Raw genomic sequence first — 18,941 nt, forward strand, 5'->3', positions numbered from 1 at the left:
TAGTGTGGCTACTTGGCAAAGCTAAGGAGAAAAGGATCATTTGAGCCTAGGAGTTTGACGCCAGCCTGGGCAAAACAGCAAGACCCAGTACAAAAAGAAAAAAAAAAAAAATGCAGTGCCAGGGATTTAGCTCAGTGGTGCCACGCCTGCCTCACAAGCGCAAGGTCCTGAGTTTGATCCCCGGTACTGGGGAGAAAAAAAACATATAGCACGTGGAGTCTAAAAAATTAAAAGTATGTACTTGTAGAACAGGTAAACACAAAGAGATAAAAGATGCAAAAGTTGTTAATAAAACAAATGTAACATCCCCATAGTAGCAAGCAGTTTTTAAATTGGGGAGGGGGGTACTTTCAGAATGACCAAATTTGAATTTCCAGAAATTTTCTTCTCCATAAGAGCTGTAAAGGTTTGGTTTTTTTTGTTTGTTTGTTTGTTTTGGTACTGGGGATCGAACTCCATTCTTTGCGCTTGCGCAGCAGGCAGCAAAACCACTGAGCTAAATCCCCAGCCCATAACTGGTTTGTTTCGAGAAGCGAGTCCAGCAGAAGCCTACATTCTGAGGTCAGAGTAGCTTGCATTCAAATTCCATTCCCACACTAAAACCTTCAGACTAGAAGGACAATGTTCTATTACAACCATATATTTTGTCTATTCTGTTCCTAATTTGAGAATGGTTTGTCTTGTCTTTTATAAGGCTTGTTTACATCAATTTCCATAGAAACTCCACAATTGAATGTCCTTGCACATAGCTCGCCTTTACTCCAACTGATTAACAACAAAAATCAGTGGCTGGGACTACCCATCACCTTTGTCAGTTGCACCCGCATTGGTCGTCCTGGCACCCCGTCTGTCTCCCTTAGTTCTGTCTTTTAGTGTATTTTTTCCTCAGGCCTGCATTGTATACTGGCAGGAAACTGGAACCTAACTGCAGGGGTCTCCAGTAGTACTCTGTTATAGCAGAACTAGAAAACTAATACTACACACACACAGTAATGAAAAACAGTGACAATACAATTATTAGTCAAAATAGACTTTACAACAAAATCTGTTACTAGAGACAAAGGATACTTTGTGATATAAAAGGATAAATTCAAGAGGAAACCATGATTATACTCATATTATGCACCTAACAACAGCAATGCAAAATATAGAAGCAAAAACTGAGACATCAATTCCCTACTTCCCATAATGGGTAGAACCAGACAAGATCAACAAAAATAGATACGATACCAAAAGGACAAGGAATCATAAAAAAAGATAAATTGGACTTCATCAAATTTGCAAACTTTGTGCTTCAAAGGACACTAACAAAAAAACTGAAAAGAATCTACAAATGGAAGAAAATACTTTTAAGTCCTATATCTCGTAAAGGTCTAGTATCCAGAATATGTAAAGAACTTTTACAACTCAAAAATAGACAAATAATCCTGTTCTTAAAATAAGCACATGATTTGAATAGATATTTCTGAAAAGAAGATATGCAAATGACCAATAAGCACATAAAAAGATGCTCACCATTAGTCATTTCAGATATGCAAATCAAAACCACAGTAAAATACTGTATAAGTTCAGAACCACTAGGATAGCGCAAAAAAAAAAAAACCCAAACAGGAGGTGCTGGTAACTGTGTAGAGAAATTGGAACCCTCATGGAATTGCCCACTGGAACACAAAATGGTGCACTCACTATGGAAATTGTTTTACAGGTTCTCAAAATGATAAATGTAGTTACATATGACCCAGTAATTCCACTCCTAGGTATATGCCCAGAATTGAAAACAGATATTCATACAAAAACATCATTACAGGGCTGGGGGTTTAGCTCAGTCGTTCTGACACCTGCCTCACAAGTGCAAGGTCCCAAATTTCATCCCCGGCAAAAAAAAAAAAAATCATTACAAACATTCTTACCAGCATTATTTATGACAGCCAAAAAGGAATAACATTCCAATATCCATCAACTGATGAATGGATAAGCAAAGTAGGTTAGAGCCATACAGTGAAATATTATTTGCCCATAAAGAGTGAAGTACTGATACATGCTACAGCATGTTGAAACATGCTAAGTGAAAGAGGCCAATTACGCAAGACAAGCATATTGTATGAGTTCATTTCTATAAAATGGCCAGACAGACAAACCTACAGGGAGAGCAAAATAGTTGACGTTTGGAGGAATGGAGAGTAAGGCAACAAATTGGTACACAATTTCTTTTGGGAGTAAGGAAAAGGTTTGGAAGTAGCTTTACTGCTGGACTTCATGAATGTAGTAAAAACTACTGAATTATACACTTTAATTGCTGAATTCTATGATATGTTAATTATATCTCAATAAAGCTGTTAATTTTAAAAATCACTGAGAAAAATGAATTCATGCAGAAGAATTTCCAAGGCAGAAAATTAACTTTGTTTGGTCTTTTCAATCATTTCAGCTTAAGAGGCATTCACTGGATTGCAGAGATAAATAAACTGTCCTCACCCTTGAGGAATTTAGTCTTTAATAAAAAAAATAGGAAATCCTCAGAAAGAATTTTGATCCCTTCCCACAGTTTTCACTCTCACATATGTAGAGCAGTAACTTAACCATGACAAATTTTAAATATGAGTGGTCACCCAAACTGAACACTCAGATAGATGATAAACATAAATTAACTCAAAGCTTAGCTCCAATCGCAGTCTTCCTCCCTCACAAGCCTCCCAGCCACAGGTGCCCACTGCAGTGTGGGATCCCAGCCTGGGGATGCCATGTACTTTCCCTGTCTTCATTTCCTCACCCTTGGCCCAACCCCAGGCTCCCTTCCTTGTGGGCTCTTATAAGATATAGGTTTCCTTGCTCTCTTTAGGGAGCTAGGGCTTTTTTTCAAACACCAGTGAGTTTCTTCAGAGAGCACATACTGCCCAGCCACCCAAGCGAGTGTAGCTTCCTTCCTCCATGCATTTAATGGTTTTTCTATGAATGATGCATGGATAACTTCTATAGTAGCACTGTACAATGGTCGTCACTATAAAATAATTATTAGACAAGACACAATGATTCTGTCTTCAGTAAAGTCCAAAGGGGGAAAAGGAAATGGTCTTCACTGAAAAATAGGGGTTTAATTATAACACGTGCTTTACGTGAATATTACAGTGGAGGAAGACACAGAACTTCACTTCCCTACAAACACTCTCCCTCTTGCCCTGGCCAGCACATATATGCTCCCGACACAGTGATGGAGGGTACGATCTCTCAGAGGCTTTTCTAACTTAGAAAAGCCAACTTGATGGCTGAAAGAAGGGAAAAACAAGCTGGGTGAGGTGGTGTCACCTGTAATCCCAGCACGCTGAGAGGCTCAGGCAGGAGGATTACAAATTCAAGCTCAGCCTGGGCAATTCAGCAGGATCTGTCCCAAAATTTTAAAAGAGCTGAGAATGTAACTCAGGGTGAAGGACCCGAGTTCTATACCCAGTACTGAAAAAAATGAATGAAAGTACAAATGAAGAGAAAAGAAGGGAAGAAGGGAGAGGAGAAGCAGAGAAAACCCAGGCCCACTAAAGACCACAAGAGGTATCATTTCTACCTAGGTTAGGGAAGAGCATTACAGAGCACATCCTGGAAACCTCTGAGGGCCTTGTTCACGAGGATCTTACTGCAAAATCTTTTTTTTTTGGTACCGGGGATCGAACTCGAGTCCTTGCATTTGCGCAGCAGGTGGTGAAACCACTGAGTTAAATCCCTGGCCCTGCAAAATCTTAAAAGCCCATCTTCCTTCCAGTGTGGCTTTCTACATGCTCTCAAATACCAAGTACACATTTTACCCTTTCACCACCAAAATTTACTAGAGCACTGCAATGTCCCTTTGAGCTTCCATTTATTCTGCCAGAGGGTCACTGAGAGATAGTACTCATACCACCTGAAGGACTACCCACCCATTATGCAAAATATTACTTCTCTCACCCTTCATGGTCAATGTAGACCTCCAACTCTCTAATGAAAAGAATCTCACAGTCAAAGATTGTGGTATATGGTTTACGTGTTAAAAATTCTCCCTTCCTTCCCTGTCCTTGCCCTGGTTTGCTGTGGTCAAGGTTTTTTACTGAGGCATGCCACTTGATAGAACAGAGATTATTTCTAGCAGTGTCATGAAAAATTCCTCTTGCTACACAATTATCTCCCTGTGAAGATGAAATATATGAACCATGTCCCCTGTTCAGCCAGCATTCTTCAGTGGGGACCAGCATCTCATCCTCACTGCCCATCACTAGGCACAGCCACTCAAATCCGGGACCCTGTCTTGACTGTGTCCACAGTCTTTGCTCTTTCTTTCAGCATTTCCTGAAGCTCACATGGCCCTACAGCTTCTCTGTAAACCGACTAGCACATGGACTGGCTTCTGGGTACCACTTCTCTTCGTCATGAAGCCTTTGCCTTCTTAGCTGTACCCTAAACCAGTGCGTTGTCTCCTGTCCTCTGTGTGGCTTCTCCAATCTCACAAGTAATGGTTAACCAAAAGAAACACCTCTTCCCTGTTTTCCATGATAGATGAACATAGCATCACAAAGCACTCCCCAAATGCATCCTCATTACAACATTGGCAGTTCCATCCAACCAAAAAGTGAAGTACCTGCTAGCATGAACTTGGTAGTAATCACTCTTCCACACTGCGCCCCACTGATATCACGCAACAGCCAACTATACCACTGGACAAAGGAATTTTGTCAATAACATCTGGTTTCCCCTTACAGATGATGTTTGTCTTTAACTTTCAGCTGACTTTCCAAGTGTCCCTTCAATAAGATGACTCATACTTATTTTTGCTGCTAGGGTCCTTTAATGAGGCTTGGAGTTACAGTCTCTTACCTATCTTAGCAATAGAACACATTAATTTTGTAAAGGAAAGTATTATTGTGTGCCTGTCCTAGAAAACTTCAGTAGTGTAACAGAGAACCCACTGTGCTTTGTTTGAAAATGAAAACATCCAGGGCTCCATGCCTCTGATGGACAAAGCTCCATAACAGGCAAGGATGAAGGATTCACTCCTAACACAGCTAAGGGTTAATGGGTGGTGAGGCCAAGGAAAAACAATTTTGAGAAATTCATTATCTTATTTCCATTTGCCCTCTTCCTGTACAGCTACTACTTCACAACTGTCACTCTTGCACTTGCTCCTTCTCTGTGCATACAGACCCACACTGCAAATGTACCATGGGCCTCAGTGCCCTGTGCCCACGGCATTCTGAAAGGTGTGTGGCGTTTACATGACTAAGGCCAAGCATCCCCTAGTTGAAATGCTTGCAACCATGTTTTGATTCCAGATTTCTTCAGACTTTGGAAAATCTGCATATACATGATGGATACCTAGATACCTTGGAAATGGGTCCCAAGTCCAAACACAAAATTCATTTGTTTTGTGTGTACCTTACCCATGTAGCCTAAAGACCTTTAATACAATATTTTTAATAATTTTGTGCAGGAAACAAAGCTTTGTGGTGTGGAATCCTCTACTTGGAGCATCAATTCAGTGCTCAAAAAACTTCCGATTTTAAAGCATTTCAGATGTCTAGTTTTTGGATTAAGGATGGTCAGTCTGTATCTTCATCGCTATCTTTATACTTCAGTAAACCACTTCCGAACTAGTGATCTATTTTTGTGAAACAGGGATACAATTTGAGAATAGTAACAGCAAAAAATACTTGGATAAAAAAATAAGTCAGTGATGTAGAAAGTATATTAACCAAGATAAAATGGGTCGTAACAAAATGTAAGCTATATATATACCACCAATGCAGCCTTTGTAGCACAAATACTGTACAATCTTTTAACACTGTAATGAATTTCAAGATCATATTAGGACAACTGCTGAAATCTTAATTATTCTCATGTCACAAGGCCCTAGGAGCTCTACCACCTCCATATTATCTTTCTGATCTCACTATTGGCCCGGACTTGGTCCCTCTAGCCCATTAGATGGAGTCTCTGACACATCCAATCTCACTCCCACCTCAGGGCCTTCACACTCTGTTCCCTCTGCTCTGCACTCCCTGCCTGAGGCATCGCACAAGCAACATTTATTACTCCACTTTAAGTCTCTTTAATCCCTTTCTCCACAAAGCCTATCCAACCACTTACCCTGTTCTACTTTCTCTTCCTTTCAAAGCACCTAGCTCCCACTAGCATGCTCTGTGGTTTACCCATTTATTTGGTTTATTACCTGTCTTCTGTCTCCAATAGAATGAAAACTCCAAAAGCCCGGGATCTTTGTTTTATTCATCACTATTTCCCCAGCACAGGTCAGACACTAACTCATGGAAACACAGTAAACACTAACAGAGTGAATGAAGGAATGAACGAATGAACGAACAAATAAATTTTTTTTCATTGCTTTTCCCTTCTAACCACAAAGTGCCTATGGATCTTACTCTGAGAATTAAACAGAAAATCATGACCCATCAAAGGTCTTTAAGCAAAACAATTTTATCAACAAAACGGTGTTCAAACTAGACAATCAGAAGAAAATTTAAAGTTTGGAGGGGCTGGAGGTACACAGTTTAGTTAAGAAGTTAATCCAGGAAAAGAGATGAATAAAGACACAATTTTCTAATGCCTACACCTTCTCTAGTGGTTTATTTCAACCACACAACAGACATTCTATACAAATATAATTAGTGCTTGCATGCATACACAGGCATGCACACACACAAGCACACAAGGTGAACAAGTCCAGAGAAACTGAGGACACATTGCCATTCAGCACTCTTCACATAAAAGCTAAAGATCTGGGCCGTGGCTGGGTGGACCATCCATGCCAGTGTTCTGAGACAGCCAAACTTTATCCTTGCAACCTGGTGCCCCTTCCCGTCAGCACCACGTTTCATTCCCAAAAATGTCCTTGGCTGGCTAAAAAAAAAAATTCCACAGTCATCCTATTTATAAAGGAGATACATAATTTCTTCCCATTCAGGCATGCTGACCAAGCTTCTGAGGACTGTAGAGGACTGACGGCTGGAAAGCTGACAGCCATAATTAATTGTAACACCTACAAGCTGGCCCTGCAGGTGAACTGTTACACACGGGCAATTCCCCCCAAGACCCTTGCAGAAGTGAGGCCACAGCTTCAGGTATCTCACTTTGGTATAGCCCCAGCCCTTACCAAGCTTCCCATACCATCCTAGACCTACGAAAATGCTCAATTTTCCTTCTCCATGAGCACACTGTATGAAAAGCTCAGACCCAAAGGCAAATGGAGGCAGAAGAAAGCACAGAAAACAACAGGCCTCCTACTGTCCTCATGACCCAGAGGGCTTAGAAACTAAAAGAATGTGGAGTCAACTTTTCACAGCAACAGCCACCAGACCCTTGGAAATGCCCAAGAACTGCACCAAATGCTAGCTCACGAGCTCCTCAAACTTGCATCCCTGTCTGCAAGCACCTCGGAATCATCTGCCTGGCAAAAAGGGTTTGTAGAAACTGTTCTCCCAAATCACAGGACTCATCCCAATCTGTGTCAGCCTTAAATAAAAGAACAAGAGCCAATTCTTAATGTGCTGTAAGACAATAATAAAGTGGCCTTCCAGGCATGGTAGACACTTACTGACTCGAGCATAAAATTATTTCATTTCTTATATGTGTAAATAGATGCCAAGCAATTGTGTCATTCTCATCTTCCCTGCAACTTATTTTTTCCTCATGCATTTTGCAAGCTTAAATTTTTCTGACTTTTCTCTATTTGCAATTAACAAATGAAAGACTCAAATGAAGCAAGACTCAAAATTTAGTGTCAGGAAAGGGCCCATGAAGAAGATACTCAGTATTCCTTAATTCCAAGGGTGATATTTACCACCCAAACCAGGGCACTTTTTTTTTTTTGGTACTGAGGATCCAACTCGGGACCTTGCGCTTGCAAGGCAGGGCAGCAGAACCACTGAGCTAAATCCCCAACCCCCAGGGCACTTTTTAAAGGGGGCACTTTGATCATTAAGAAAGGTCAACAGTAATAAACTGGCATTCTCACGGACAAGCCAGAAGGTCTGATCACCTTCTTTTTTTTTTTTTTTTTTGGTACTGGGGATCGAGCTCGGGTCCTTCCGCTTTTGAGGCAGGCAGCGGAACCACTGAGCTAAATCCCCAGCCTCATGGTCACCTTCTAATCCCTCATTCATACCCTGATACACAAGGCCTCCTGTGTGTGAAGAAGCAACCCCTGTCCTGCCTGGACAACTGAACTTCAAATACAGACTTCTCTTTCTGACCAGGCCTGACTTTTGACGGCTTTCCCTCAGGGCAGTCATGCCCTCCCTAACCCACACAGCAGGCCAAACTGCTTCCATTTTTCCCCAAGAAAGCAGACAGCAAAGCACTGGAATACAGATGCAGACCAGGCCCACAGCAAGCCTCAGCCCAGCAGCCTCTCCGTTCTCTTAAAGAAACACTTCCCGAAAGAGATCCACACCTGGTGGAAAGGTACACAGACACCAGCCACAGATTCAAGGGAGATTTAAAGTATGAGATCATCTTGCTGACCCCAGGGCACATCATCAAAACTGGGCAGAGTCCCTCAGGCCCTCTCCAGCAAAATACATTCATGGAGAAGAAAAGGCCACGGCATAATTCTCAACTACAGATAACAGCCTTGGTTTCTTTGCCTTTTTTTGATTTTAGTGGTACACAATCTTAGAAAAGAGTAAGAATGTTTTTCGCCCAAGTTAAAGGATGTTCATGCCTCCTGTTCAAAGAGGCTGAACACTGTGTTCGTTAAATTTATTCCTGCAGTTGGTGAATATTAACTTATGAGAATATTTCCCTCACATTCAAAAAGAGAGAAAGAAAACTAATTTTCTTACCTAATTGCAACCTACAGCATATAAATAATCTACAGAGCTGGTGGGAGCAAGAACCGCCCACTGGCTCATCTCACATGTTCAGAATGACTTTGATTTCTTCTCTGACATCACAGCCTTTCCGAGATGCACTGCCCAAAGGTCCCCTACCTGCGATGCATACACGGTTAAGGCACGATCCGAGGCAGGCAGAGCATCACAGAATAGACTGCTGCCCGGGCTGAGAGCCTGGGCACACGCACACCGGGGGTCGGGGAACGACCTGTCCTGAGGTCCGGGAAGGAAGCTGGATCCAAACGAAAGCAGATGAGACCACAGTCCCTCCCGGACACTGTGAGCCCAAGGGCCATGTATAGCCAAGAGCTAAGAAAGGTACAACTATTTTTCTCCCCTGAAGTGGCAAGACAGTTTTAAGTTAAAAGGCATTTTTGTTACCATAACTGTTTAAAGTGCTTCCCATAACCACCACTGAGGCCAAAATGTGCCAATGTAGTCATCAAAACAAACAGTTCGGTGATGACTTTTCCAATGTCCAAGGAAAGAACAAATAAGCGGTTATGCTGTTAGATGGTAAGGTTATAATGTCTCCTTGGGGAGATCAAAACGATGTCTTTCCCACTCTGCACCCCACCCCAGCCCACCTTCCAGCAGTCAAGTAAGTAGCTATTCCAGAAGAATACAATGGCCCTTTATGCCTGGCTTCTCCGTCTAGGATGCCATCTGTCTCCCACACTATATAAACAATCTCGGCAGGAGCCTTCTGATGACCAAACAGATTAGCGAGCTCCAGATTTTCACACCATTAATAATACCACCATCCATCCAGATTAGGCCTCCTGCTTCAAGAACTCCAAAGACAAACTTAACAACTCGGCTCCTTCGTTTACAGGTGATCTGAGTGTATTGTAAACACAGCCTCTGTTGTGAGCTGAGAGGGACAGACAGACCGGAGAGCTCTCCGTAGGCAGCAGCAGAAATGAGCCCTTGGGGAGGAGGAGAAATGCAAAAGGAAAATCACATGCCCGAGACCCGCGAATGCACCACATTTCGCCGCCTCTACAGAAGGCTCTACTCGTTAACATTTTTTCTTCCCAATGGGAACGACAAGACTGATGCAAGGAAAGGCAGGTCTTACACTTCGGCGGGGTCTAGGCGCAGGCGGCCGGCGGCGTCCGCATGGCTGCAGGGCTGGGCGGGCTGGAGTCTCATCCGGGAAGCCGGCCAGGAAGTTCGCCGCGTCCCCGGCGTCCTCCCCCGGGCGCCGTCACCGTGTTCGGGCGCGGGCTTCCCGGAGCATCGCGGCGGAGGCCGGGCGGCCAGGAGCGGGACGCGGAGCGGCGCTGCGGCGTCTGCGCGGGGCTCACGGCCTGGCCTGCGGAGCGATCGAGCCGCGTCCGCGCCGGAGACCGTACCGCGCCGCCCGGCCGGGCTCGGGGACGCGCGGGAGGGAGGACGCGCCCCGAGGACGCCACGCGCGTCACCGCCCGCGCCCGGCCCGGCTTCTTCCTTCCCGGCTTCTTCCTTCCCGGCTTCGCCCCCTCCCTCCGCGGGGGCCCCTCACCTCCCCCTGGAGCCCGGCCCCGCGCTCCCGTCACTGTGAGCCCCGCTCCTCGGGGCGTGGGGGGCACGTGGGGCCGCGAGGAGGAGAGGGCACGGGGCGGGGGGGGACCCGGGGAGGCCGCGGGGGGCACCCCGGGAAGGGGAGCAGTGGGGAGAAGACCCGGGAAGGGGCGGGGTGGAGGCCAGGAGGATCCCTGAGGACGGGGAGACCCTGGAGGTCCTGCGGGCCAAACGTCCCTAGGTCCCCTCAGGAAGCTGGGAAAGGGCAGGTGCCCTGCCTGGGTCTCCCCAACTGCAAGGAGGAGGCAGAGCGGGTGCCCCTGTGTCTACCCAGGGTGTGGTCAGGATGGAGAATAGATCCCTGAAGGCATCTGGAATGCTGGGCTTAAAGAGGGCCCTAAAATCCAAAATCGCTGCGTGAATGCTGGAGGCTTCCCGCCCTGCCTCACTCCCGCCTAGGACAAAGAGTGCCAAGTTGAGCTGTAAGGCCGCGGTGTCGACCCCAAAGCCGCGTGCTGTTTTTCCAGATCTGGGAAGATTTATGGACTTGAAGTTCTACTACCTCCGCATGAAGTTCCAAGACGCACCCCCGCCCCAGCGATGAGTACCCGTTATTTGGGGATTTCTGAGTACGCATGCTCAGTGCAGTCCACCCGCTCGGTCCTGTAAGGGTCAGGCCACTCCGACTGCCTGCAGCCGACTCCCTCGCCCACACCCACACCCGCCCTGAGTCTTCCTTCGCGGTTCTCGAAACCTGACCGTCCATCCCCAGTCCTCGCCCCCGACCTGCTCCGGGCCGCAGTGGTTGGTCCTGGAATGGGCGTGTTGGTCCAGAAACTCAATCTGTGGCTTTTGTTGGATCTGTTCAGGAAAAAGCTCTGGCCAGTGTGTCGAATTGTCCCGTTCCAGACGTCTGTGCAGTCCTTAACTGTGCAGTCCTGTAACACGTGCAGCGACCTGACCCTTCTTGTCTCACATTAGCTGCTTTCTTATGTGCTCAGGTTTGTTGAAGCACAAGGTCCAGAGCAAATCTCAACGGCAGATTCCAAGAAACTTTAAAAACACCTTGCAGCCCACAGGAGGGGGTGTCCTAAAAACAAAACATGGCCTTATGTGATTATAAAAGTTTCAAAAGATAATTTCGAGCTCAAGACTATGTTTCCCAAAGTTCGTATCCTGGACTCCTGACCCTCAACATGATGATACCTGGGAGGTGCTGCGTTTGGAAGGTAATTGAATCTTGAAGGTGTAGCTCTCCTGAGTGGGATTAGTGACTTTATAAGAGACCCCGGAAAAAAAGGAACCCTTTTACCCTTGTAGGGAACAGGGAAAGGGGACGTTACTAGAACCTCTGCAGTAAGTCCTAGTCTCCTGTGAGCCACGGCAGCACAAGGCGAATTACAGGAAAGGTAGAAAAATGAGTCTGAGAAGAAGCTGAGCTTTGGGTCTGATCAGTGCTGCTCTGGGCGGCAGAGACGGAAGCTCCCAGCTTACTGCACCTTTTATTCAGTACATCCGCGTAAACAAGATGCTAACAGTCCAAGAACAATGAGGAACTGAGTAGATATTTGTTCCTCCCAGGACGTTTTCAGCTCCCAGGATGTTTCTTGTCCTGGAGAACCACAGCATCTCTGGATCATTGAGGTCTCAGTTGTGACCGGAGGCCAAAATGGAATTATGTCTCAGAATTCCATAGCTGGGCTGTAGGCAGAACTAGGCTAACCAAATGATTTTACCCTAAAATTATGTAGCGTTGCTGCCAACATACCCTGTTGGTGAGAGTGTAGATTATTACCGCCGGTGTGGGAAGCAGTATGGAGGTTTCTCAAAAAACTAACAATAGAACGTGCATGTCATCTAGCTCTACACTCCGTGATGTATTACCAAAGGGGGTTAGTGTACTCTAGGGACAACTGCATGGCCATGCTTACCGTGGCACAGTTCACAACAGACAAGATAAGGAACCAGCTGGGTGCCCATCAACAGATGAATGAGTAAAGAAAATGCAGCATCTATACGCAATTGAGTATTCAGTCGTAAAGAAAAACAAAATCATGTCACTTGCAGGAAAATGGACGGAACTGAAGATAACCATGCTAAACTAAACAAGCCACACTCAGAAGGAAAAATATCATGTTTTCCCTAATGTGGATTCTAAACAAAAAGTATAAAGGGAGGGGAGGGCCAGGAATTTAGCGGTTCCACCGCCTGTCTTGTAAGCGCAAGGTTCAATACCCAGTACCAAAAAAAAAAGTATAAAGGGAACTATCATTAGACAAGAGAAAGGGAATAAAGGGAGGGGCAGAGGAGTGATTGAGGGTAATGAGGGATGATTGTGACAAAAAAAGTTATATGAATGTATGAAAACTTAAAAAATAAAAGAACTCTGGGGACTTTCTCACCATCTTTCTGCCACGAGAGGGTACAAAGAAAGATGGCAGTGTGCAGCCAGAAGAGGGTCTCCACCAGAACCCAGCCATGCTGCCATCCTGATCTTGGATTTCTACCTTCTATAACTATGAAAATAAATTTCTGCTGTTTATAAGCCACCCAGTCTATAAAACTTGGTGATAGCAGCCCAAACTAAGACAAGACTGCTGTCTCTTTTCATTCTAGTTTCCTGTTTGTCTAGAAGTGGAGTAGTTGAGGGCATTTTTGGCATCTGGCTAAGGCAAAAGTTAATAAATGTGTGTCCCTAGGCTTTTGCAGCCTGGTGTAATAGTGACACCCATTCTGACCGCTCAAAGGCTATAGTCATCTGTGCCAGTACAGTGACACAGGTGGAAGGTCAGGAATCAAACCACCAAACAAATGCATATCTTGGGGACCCAGGACAGAAACATATGGTGATTGATGATGTTTGAAATCTACAGATCCAGAATTAGGATATGGAAAGCACTCCTACATGTTTACATATTGAAGAATTTCATGTATTTTCCAAATCTGACAAAAATAATAAAAATGTATGTGACTTTCCCAATAGTGAGTTGTGTACTAGGAAGAAACCCTTCTAAACTATCAATCATGAAAAAATATTGTGATCAACTTTGCTAGTACAAAGATCACAGTATCTGTTAACGCTCTAGAACGTAATGTAACAAAATCATTTTATATGAAGACAGAAATCAAACTATGCAGACAAAATAGGAAAAAAAATCAGGTATATCAGGCAGTTGATTATAAAAATCATTGTGAGGTTTTTTTAAATGTATAATTTGTTGTTATTTTTAATTCCAAACAAATCTATGTTTTGTTCCTCCTTTTGTATTTGTAGTGTGTGCGTGTGTGTGCATGTGCGTGTTTTCTTTAGATCCCAAAACTGTATCAGCTTCAGTCCCCACAAAACCTGGATCTGTCCCCAGTAGAAACTGACATTCCATCGCCTAATCAGGGTAGCAGTGAAGGAGGGAGAACTTCCAATTGATGACGTTACTAAATTAAGCACAAAATTACCTGAAGATCCCACTTCTATAGTATTTCACCAGTCATCTTGAGGGAATGAATAGAGTTGGCAGTTGGGGACGTGACCAGAGGATATCGATTTGAGTGCCAAAATACACTGTTAAATGTATTACAGCTTTTCTGGGATTTTTAAAGAAAACATACCAACCATAATCAACTCAGTATTTTCACAGTGGCTGTGATTTATTCACCACAGCTTTACTGATACCCCTGGGAGCAGGCAAGTACGAGAAGCTTTGCCTCTAAGCTAAATACTCTTGGGCTACTCTACTTTTGGTGTTTTTGTAGCTTAAGAGTAATTTTCCCCATCTGAAGATTGTTTTGTTTTTGATATATTATTTCCAGAGCGTTATTATTCATTTATTCAAAAAAGTTTGTTTCAGAGACTGACACAAAGATATTAGTGTAGTGTGAGTAAATCCGAGATTCCACTGGAAAGGTATTATCATGACTGGTACTTGCGTGGCTTTTTTGTTTTCTGGGGTTTTTTCCTTACTTGATCTTTCCTGCTTGGTATAAAAAATATTCTTTGAAAGTAAGAAAAGGAGCCACATGGGTAAAATCAAGTTTACCTAATGGTTTAAAGAATCTCTTCAGATTAACCCCTAACCTTTCTTGTGTACAAAGGCCAACTCCTGCCTTTTCTCCCTAGGCCAAGCCAGTGGCCCGCAGGAAAGGTGGCAGCAGTGGCTTCTGCGATCCTGTGGCAGCAGCTGGTCGCTGAGTCCAGATGCCCGCGTGTCCCTCCGCTGTGGGCCTCTCGGGGGTGGCCCTCTGGGCTGCCTGGACGCAGAGAAGTCCAGTGGTCCCGCCTCTGCGCGTCCCGCTGGCGCCCGTGGCTGCTGGGACTCATCCTCGGAACTCTCTGCTCTCACTGGGCCCAGTGGTGGCCACCGGGCTGTGCTGGTTCTCATCACTGAAGCCCTGTACGGACTCCTTTCGATTTCAGTCTTGTGTGCTCACATTCCACGGCCTGGACTCAGTAAAGTTAAACTCGGGGTTTCTTTTCCCCTCGTTATGGTGCTGAGTTTGCTTTGAGGCAGATACCCTCAGCGTGGTGCCAGGGCATCCGTGGGCAGTCCTTGCTCACCTTCCAATATCATTGAAATCAAGAGCCCCTGCTCTAACACATCCACAGGGCCAAAGCCAGGAGAGGGCCTATACCATGAGGAGCGCGCTCCTCTGTCTGCCATCTTCTCTGTGACCCGCCAGGACTGACAAAGATGTCTCCCTTCTACTTCCTCGTGTCTCCTTGGGGCTAGGAGTCTGCTTAGCCATGAGGGAAACTAAATTAAGAGATCTTTTGAAAATATTATCCTTACATTACTAGCAAAGAATAGTGAATTTCTCAATGACTTCATCATATAATTTCTCACTTGACAAATTAGTTCCACTTTTATTCTAACTTAACAGGTGAGGAAACCAAGCCACAGAAAGACTGTCATTTACAGGCCTGGCTACCACCAGGTCTCTCCCCTCACACAGTGTTTCTCCACCATCTTTTTAGTTAAAATGAGATAGATTTTAAAATCCTTTTTACAGAAGAATTAAGATGTATCATGTACATGTACCAACTCTCCATGATAAATGTAATCACTATATACTGCCAACATGTACTAATAAAAATAAATTTTCAAAAAAACCCAAAAACTAAATAAATAAATTTTAAATACATGAATTACTTTTTAAGTTTTATTTCCATAAGACACATAAAATTAATCCCACTCTTGTTCACATCACTTGCCTGTTTGGATCTCTTTGCATCTGCCTAGTTTCTTGATATCTTATTTTCTTATCATTTTCAACTTTTCTGCATCTTTCTTAACAGCACCACCTCTTATAACATTTTCGACAATATTCACCTAAGAAAAGCCGCATGCCACTTCTTGACTGAATATATATTTTCACAATTTCTTGAGACAGAAACCCAAAGTACATTTACAGATATGGAAAGAGATCCCCAAAGAGGATACCCAATATTTTGGGTATGTGTCTAAGGAATATAACAAATGCATTGAAAATCTGAAATGCATACTATAATTTGTGTATTTTTCTTGTTGATGGAAATAATTTGATAAACTCAGCATCTTAACTTGGCTTGAAACTCCAACCCAGAACAGGATCCTGTTTATGGAGAGGACTGAGGGGGATGCTGGCTAAGGAGCAGACTCCTTTCCCAGAAGTGGTATCGTTACCGAAACTGTGCCAAGAAGTCTGTGTTAGGCTTTATTTCAAGGCCACACAGAAATGATGCAGTGATTAATCTGAGAAGACTTCAACAGAAAAAGAAGCATGGAAAATACATTGCAAAATTAAAAGCAAGGGTGAGATCCTAAAAATAATATAAAATTTAAGAAGTTTACTTATGGTTTTCCTTTAAGCATTATTTTTCATCCATGTCCTGGGGGCCAATACCTTACATACCACATGGAACTTATCCTTTGACACTGGACTTCGCTGTGTGCCCAGCCAATGCCCTGGATGCCCATGTTCCACCCTCTTGGTCCTGCCCCTGTCCAGATGGTTCATCCATGCGATGTGCACAACAGGCTCCCTTGCCCACTGGCCCTGGGGGGAGAGGGAAAATGTTTAGAGTCTCTCTCTCTCTCACACACACACACACACACACACACACACACACACTCCCTCCTCGAGTTGGTGAACAGGTCCAGCATCCCTGGCAGTCCAACTTCCCCTGCTCCCCTCCCTGGATGCCAGGGACATAGCTTCCCTTGTCCCATCCTGTTCCCGGGCATCTCAGCATTCCTTGCTGGTTCTCTTGGCCCTACCCAAGCCTCTGGGAATTGACTTTATGACATTCCCTACAATCTTCTAGCTCAGCATTTTCCGCTAGGCTCCTTTTTAGGATATTTACACTTTGAGAAATGATAGATACAGATGAAGCTCAAAGTACTTTTGGACTAGACAGTCTTTATGGTTCTGATCCATAGAGTTCAGGTCAATACAGCTCAAATCAATTGTCATTAGGTAATTTCAGACCTAGCTTCATTGAGAATTTTTTACCTCAGTTTTAAATATTCAAAAGCTTCAGTTTTGTCAGTTCATCTGGAGATGACAGAACCAGAGGGAAGCTCTTCGTGTCAAACACACTCATAGGATGCTGAGAGAGACTTCCAAGTTGCAGTTTATTAACCTGTGTGGAGAAGAGGACCTCTGGAATCAGAACTGTTAAGCTATCAGCTCAAAGTTCTGCCTTCAGGTAGGTAAAATCATAGTGTCTCAAGTTACAGGTAAGATGTTTATATCAGTTGCACTGAGTTAGAATACAGGCACTGGATATTTTAAAGAGATTTTCTCACAAATTTATATTGACATATGCATTGCTTTTATACATTTCAGCTATATGCCTACATAAGGAAAACAAAAACCAGTATAGATGGATTAGTATACAGTAATAGGAATGAACAAATTATCACTGAATAACACACAGGTGATTCTTACAGGCATAATATTGAGTGGAAGAAGTCAGATACAAAAGAGCAGATGTCACATGACTCCATTTATGCAAACACAAAACAAGTAAAGCCAATGGGTGGCACTTAGAAGCCAGGATAGTGGTGGTTTGGATAAGGAGGTTATGGCTGGAACAGCCAGGAGGGAGATTCTGGGAAGGGGTGATGTTCTCTCACTTAATGAGTGCTAGCTGTGCAGTGGATCCATTTGACAATTCATTAAGCTGGACATTAGAGGAGTTCTTTTGTCAATAAAGTGGCTATTTGCCACTGCCACTTTTAGTACCAGAACCTGCTTGCTTTTGGACAATGGTGTAGACACACCAACCAGTTAACCATTGAACTGGGCTTCTCAGATGGGCTATTCTTGACAGTCCTGCAAACTTCTGTAACGACATTATCTCAAGTACAAATGTCCAGTGTCGCATCAGCATCTCATATTTGCTGTTTGTCTTCCAGATGAAACATAATACTGTTTCAGATAACACTCTGGTCCCATTCAAAACATGCTTAGAAACCATTTCTTAGGCTGTGTTGTTTCTGGAGAGAGTTCTGTTGATGTCTTCTTCAAATTTTTTAATCTCATGACTGATGTGTAGTGGCCTGTAACCAGATGGGTGCTTGGGAATCTCTCCCACACCTACCGAGTCAAAACCTCTACACATAGAGTCTCTGCCATTGTTTGAATGTTGGTGCCCCCGCTCCAATTCGTACACTGAAATTTATCCCAGTGTGATAGTTCCAAGAGGGGAGCCTGTGGGAGGTGGTTAGGTAGAAGTCAGAGCCTTATAAAAAAGAATCAGAGAGGCTGTGAGGCTGCAGCCAGGAAGTAGCACCTATGGATGAGGAAATGGATTCTTCCAGATACAAGTCTGCTAGCACCTTGGTCTTGGGTGTCTCAGCCTCCAGACCTGTTATAAGTAAATTTATGTTGTTTATGGAATTTTGTTATAGCAACCCAGACTAAGGTCGTCCCCCTCTTCCTTGTTACATAATATTTTAGGCTGTCCTCTCCTGTTTAAAAACTACTTTCCTATTCAAACAGATATTTTACATAAGTGTTCATAGTAGTATCATCCACCATAGCCAAAGGCAGAAACAATGTTCAGGTCCATCAGTAGCAGAATGGATTAAAAACTGTGACACACACAGTGGGATATCATTCCACCTTCAAAAAGAAGGAGATTCTGCCACTCACAGAGCTGCCTGGATGTATACTGGAGACACCAGGCTAAGTGAATAAGTTAGACGAAGCAGGACAAATGGTCCTGATTCTGTGTAGCATGAGGCGCCCGGAGCGGTCGGTCTCTCAGAGACAGAGTGGTAGCTGCCAGATCTGGGGAGAGGGGGACACGGGAGCTGCTGCTCAGTGGTCACAGTCAGATGGGTGTGCTCTGGAGATGGGTGGCGGGCAGTTGCCTGCCACTGTCAGCATTCTCAGCGTCCCTACACTGCACACTCTGGAGTGGTTAAAATGGAAATTTTATGTTTTGTTGATTTTAAATGTCAACTCCACACGCTCTCCTGGCATGTAGTATAGCTTATTCTTTATGAAGAGAAGCTAAGGGTTCACGCTAACGGAGGAAGATCATAAAATGAAACCCAAGGCCATCGAAGAAGCTCCATGCCAGCA

General features: G+C 44.1%; 1 protein-coding gene across 7 annotated transcripts in view; it reads right to left on the minus strand.

The window, feature by feature from the left end:
• The window catches only part of Hecw2 (HECT, C2 and WW domain containing E3 ubiquitin protein ligase 2), a 356,226-nt gene extending 345,982 nt beyond the window's left edge, over nt 1-10,244 (minus strand). For 5 of the 7 annotated variants that reach the window (XM_021247748.2, XM_021247747.2, XM_021247749.2 and 2 more), the window contains exon 1: nt 9,949-10,083. The gene's annotated coding sequence lies outside the window, so the exon portion shown is untranslated. Of the gene's footprint in view, nt 1-9,948 lie in introns of all 7 variants that reach the window. The other 2 variants (XM_021247752.2, XM_087202670.1) reach the window with 2 other exon arrangements.
• Between the last annotated feature and the right edge of the window lie 8,697 nt (nt 10,245-18,941).

Source organism: Heterocephalus glaber, unplaced genomic scaffold (assembly GCF_053883595.1).
Source record: "Heterocephalus glaber isolate CG9 unplaced genomic scaffold, H.glaber_assembly_v1.0 deba00001779, whole genome shotgun sequence".
In the NCBI taxonomy this organism is placed as follows: domain Eukaryota; kingdom Metazoa; phylum Chordata; class Mammalia; order Rodentia; family Bathyergidae; genus Heterocephalus; species Heterocephalus glaber.